This window comes from Micropterus dolomieu, linkage group LG11 (assembly GCF_021292245.1).
Source record: "Micropterus dolomieu isolate WLL.071019.BEF.003 ecotype Adirondacks linkage group LG11, ASM2129224v1, whole genome shotgun sequence".
NCBI classification, from domain to species: domain Eukaryota; kingdom Metazoa; phylum Chordata; class Actinopteri; order Centrarchiformes; family Centrarchidae; genus Micropterus; species Micropterus dolomieu.
The window spans coordinates 16,049,475-16,054,839 of NC_060160.1; positions in this window are offsets into that span (position 1 = coordinate 16,049,475).

Consider the following 5,365-nt stretch of genomic DNA (forward strand, 5'->3'; position numbering starts at 1 on the left):
AGAAATTACGTGTCAGGCAAGTCTTTGGCAAAATGTTTGACCTTGGCTCAGCCTAAAAATATGCATTAACTCTAAGTGAAAGCCTGCATAGTTCTTCAGGAAAGAAGATCTGGCTTGTGTTTGACTTGCTCACAGGAGCATATGCAGGCTGTGACGGTAGAGATAGAGCAGATATTCACTCGACTCCAGGCTCACAGAACACCTCTGTGCCTGTATGCCACCTTGGCTGCGGTACACAAGAGACCAGCCGGTCACACCTGAGAGCCTCTGAAGAGTATCCAGACATTTAGCTAGCCTGTCCTGAGCACAGAGGCGTCTTAGTTTGCGGGGTGCTGTCTGTATATCTAACTGTCTAACTAACTATTTGTCTGTCTGCCTGGAGCCGATACAATCTCTTTTAGAGCCATAATGGCTTTAGCAGGCCCTGAAGGAGAGAGCAAGTAGGTGTGTGTGAGGAGAGGTTTTCATTTCTGCCTGTCTGTGTTGGGGGGGGGGGATCATGTTTTAAAAGCCCTGAAGTTAACCCCAGTCAAAAGGTTTATGCCGACCACTAAAGCCACAGAGGCATCTTGAAAGGTGTAATAGCTCAGCGTTGTATCCGGTGACATCTCCATGGACCCACTGCATAGTTTCCCAGTGTACAGCTAAAATGATTGCTGCAGTGCTGTACACTATGCCTCAAAATGGAGTATTAAAAAAACAGATTCAGAGCCAGCTTTTAAGCAAAACTCTGAAATAGTTTATTTATTAAATTTTTTTATCTTCACTGAATGTCTGTGTTTGGGGGGCCTCACTATGGTGTTGTAAACCCCTTTTTGGTTATGAGATCCTGCATTCCCTCTCTCTACGTCACAGCAGCAGTCTGGGTCATTTTTCTTTTGAAGCCCCCCCACCTCTCTTCCTCACCAGTCCATCCATCATATGGAGTCTCTGGAACCTCCTTTCACCCCACCCGTCCTCCTCTGTTACTGCCCTCCCTCTCTGTTTGAAATGCTCCTTCAGGCCAAAACCTCCATAGCTTTACTATTAATTTAGGCCTCCACCGCTGCTGTTAAATTGTTCCACTCCATACATAACTTTAACCCTCCATCAGTGTCCTCCTCCTGCCAGTCTTCAACGGCTCCCTTCTTCTTCCAAGTCACAGCCCACAACTGCTGTGAAGCATCTGGAGTTTCCCCCCATCTTTCAACCGGCTGAGACCTGAGGGCAGGACTGCTGTGGATCAGGAACAGCGGTTAGTGTGTGTGTGTGTCTGTGTGTGTTGCTGACTAAAACTGCTGTTCAAATCAAAGTGCCTGCCTTTTGTTGCGTGCTCTGGAATCCCCTCCGTCACACCTCGGCCGTTTCTCAGCAGGAGGACTACTGGCCCCAGCCAGAGGAAGACTTCCTTCTTTACAGTTAATCCTCTACCATAAATACACCATGGCCCCCCCTCTGAGTCAATTAAATGAATTCCTACATTCAGTACTTTTAATTCGATAAGGTTAACCAATTTATTCAAGCACACAAACAACTTTAGCCCTCATTTTGTATATAAAATTTGTAATGAACAGTATCCTCATAGTAATCTTGTTAATCCAGAAACTTTAACTACTGACCTAGTTTTATTTTTTTGTGATGCAGAGGAGGAAGAAAGTCCTTTATCACAGTCCTCTGCTATTTGGTGCACAGTTTATTCATACTTTTGTATCTACACATACATTATGTTACTTGAAATCATAAACATGTGTATGATCACTGTTTCTTATGGCATTTTATGTGTTACAAGATGTCTGATCCCATGTGGAGTGGGGCAAAATATTTGGAACTAAGCATTAACCAAGTAACTAACGATACACTGAAATACAAAATCACTAAGTAACTAATTACAATTACAAAAGCTGTTTGCATTCTCTGTTCTTTGGCACAATGAAGTGCAGCAGTTCAGTTGTCTTGTGCAGGTTGTTAAACCTGTGGAGGGCTGTGAAGAGAGCTCTTTGCCACAAGTCCCCAATTAGGGTTCTGCCCACACACCCATAAAACAGTTAGTGGAATCATTCAGAGGCTGCTAGATTTAACACTATTAAGAGTTCATTAGTACCTGCATACACTACCGCTGCTGCCACGGGAGGATAATTAACAAAGACCCGTTAAAGCAGGCTAGAGGCCTTTTCACCCACATTAATAAAGCTCCCTTTTCACTATTACCTGTATTTTGATATACACATAGCCTACAATATATTTTTATCTTTTCTGTGGTGTGACAAAAGTCCATCATAACTGTTGTTTAAAGTGAAGCAGTCCAAACAAACCAGTTCTTAATCATTAAGCTGCATCTCAACTGCTAACAGATTGTCGTTTATGCAGGGTATGAAGTGCCACCTGATTATACATTTTTAAACTAGTTAAGCATAATTCATTCATACAATTATAACCTTTCAAAGACAATTTAGTAAATTAAAATTGCTAAAATACTGGTAAAAATCTGAAATCTACATAAATTAAATCTTTAATTGTTCTTGTTCTTAAATTATTTATCTATAATTTACCATCTCCATCTGCTGGTGAACATGACCAGTTGGGTGTGTGAACCTGCAGATTAAAAATAAACACATAAAACAAAACAGTTCCATGAACTTATATTCAAGTATAACATTAAATAATACATAATTAAATGAATTAATGATACATTAATTCATTTAATTCATTAAATTAAATGAATTAAGAATGAACATAACGCAGAAGGTACACAACATGGCCACATCTTCTGAAGTAGAGAGAGTGGTAAAGGAGACAGGAGGAAGAGACAGTTATTGACCTGAAAGAAGAATTAGCCTACAGGTACGTAACTTTCAAGGCAGTCTCTTATATCCCATTTGGAAATAAAGAGCTGGTGCACTGACCTGATGTGAACTGAAGAAAGTGGTAGCAACTTGTTGAGAGAGACAGAGACTGAAGAAAACGATGGACTGCTGGGGAGGGGAGAGAAAGAAAAACGTGTAGAAAGAGAGAGTGGTTTAGCTAGAGGTCAACAGAGACAGTGATGGAGAGAGATAAACTGAAGAGAAAGGGCAACAGCTACCGTCTAGTTTGTAAAGGATTATCACACAGGAATGCCTAGTGCACGACTTTCAGCGCAATGTAAGCATTGTAATGTAAATATGTAATGTAATGTAAAATAGCTTAGTAGATGTTAATTCAAATGTTGAAAGCCCTTCATTCAAAATTGTACTATGTAAAAGTATAAAAGTTTTAATACAAATATATATCTTTAATAAAACTAGTATGAATAACAAGATTAATGTTAATATAATAATATCAATATGCATACAATTTGATTGTTTTTGATTATGCATTAATATATAAGCAACGTTTTATAGTAAAGTTGTAACTGGTTGAACCATTACACTTTGGGGACTGCACACATAGAGGGATCAGTGCCACATGAAAAGCACACCACACTTGCTTTGATGGAAATTACAAATGGTCACCATCCATCTGGTTTCAGGACAAAATCACTGTACAATTATTAATACCAATTTAATGTGATTTCTGCTCTAGATAATAGGCAGAATTGTGCCGCCCCTTTATGTTATATATCAAAGGACAGTGACAAGGTTGACCATTAACTACTGCTAAAAAGAGTTACTATTGATATAATAATACAATAAATGTAAGTAAATTATCATCTGAATTATATTGTATATATTATAACAACTTACCAAACATGTAACCAGTTTTATCCCATCGACTTGTCTGAGCTTTTAAAAACAGTATCACAAATGAGAGTGTCCTCCAGCCCACTTGATGTAATACCTACAAAGTTTTTACTGAAAGTAATTGATTCTGTTGGGCCCCATTTGAGCTCTGTTTTCAACAGCTCCCTATCTACTGGTTGTGTCCCTGATTATTTTAAAACGGCTTGCGTGAACCCACTTTAAAAGAAACCTGGTTTAGATCCCTCCCTCCCACATAATTTTAGACCAATTTCAAAACTGCCTTTTATTGCAAAGATTCTAGAAAGAATTGTGTCCAAACAGCTGCTCACTGTACTGGAAAATAACAAAATATTTGAAAAGTTTCAGTCTGGTTTTAGGAAGTACCACAGCACTGAGACTGCCCTGCTTAAAGTCACCAATGACCTTTTAATGTCTGCTGATGAAGGCATGTGCTCAGTCCTAGTACTCTTGGACCTTAGCGCTGCTTTTGACACCATTGATCACAACATCATGTTAGACAGACTGAGGCACTGGGTGGGGATCTCTGGTACTGCCCTAGAATGGTTTTCGTCCTACCTGTCAAATAGGAAGTTTTGCGTGTCTGTAAACAACTATGTCTCTTCGTTCTGTCCAGTTAAATATGGTGTGCCTCAGGGGTCGGTCTTAGGACCCATTTTGTTTTCCTTGTATCTGCTTCCCCTTGGACATATTATCCATAAACATGGCATTTCTTTTCATATTTATGCTGATGACACACAAATATACTTGCCCGTCAGATCCACAGACCCTGGAATGCTGAGTTCACTTAACAACTGCCTTTGTGAAGTTAAAAAGTGGATGTCAAATAATTTCCTCCAACTGAACTCAGACAAAACAGAAATCATGGTCATTGGGTCCCAGCAGAAATTTTGAGCAGCACACCACAAAGCTTGTTCAATCATGTTTTTATCAACTTAGAAATACAGCAAAAATTCGATCTATGTTAACTTTTAAGGACACAGAGACCATTTTACACGCCTTCATCTCATCACGCCTGGATTATTGCAACAGCCTTTTCACCTGTTTAACCCAAAAATCTATTGATCGACTCCAGACTGTCCAGAACTCAGCTGCCAGGCTTTTAACCAGAACAAAGAAATATGACCAAATTACTCCTATTTTAGCTTCATTACAATGGCTCCCAGTATGTTTTAGAATTGACTTTAAAATTCTATTAATCACTTTTAAAGCTCTTCATGGCCTCTCGCCTTGTTATATTTTTGACCTTTTAGTCCCATACACACCAGCACGTACCTTGAGATCCTCGGGCAGAGGTCTGTTGTCTGTTCCAGAGTCTCGACTGAAAACTAAAGGGGACAGAGCGTTTGCTGTCAGGGCCCCGAGGCTCTGGAACAGCCTGCCCGAGGAAATCAGGTCGGCTGAGTCAGTGAACTCTTTTAAGTCCCTTCTTAAAACATACTTTTATAGGAGAGCCTTTCCCGATCTTATTTGACTTTATTTCTTTCTATTATTTTTTGTATTTTACTAATTTTATATTTATCTTAAACGTGTATTTTAGTCTTTTCAATGTTTTCATGCTTTTATCTTGTATTGTTTTTGTATTATTGTCTCTTGGGTATTATTGTCTTTACACTTGTTAAAGCACTTTGTAACTTGTTTTTGAAAAG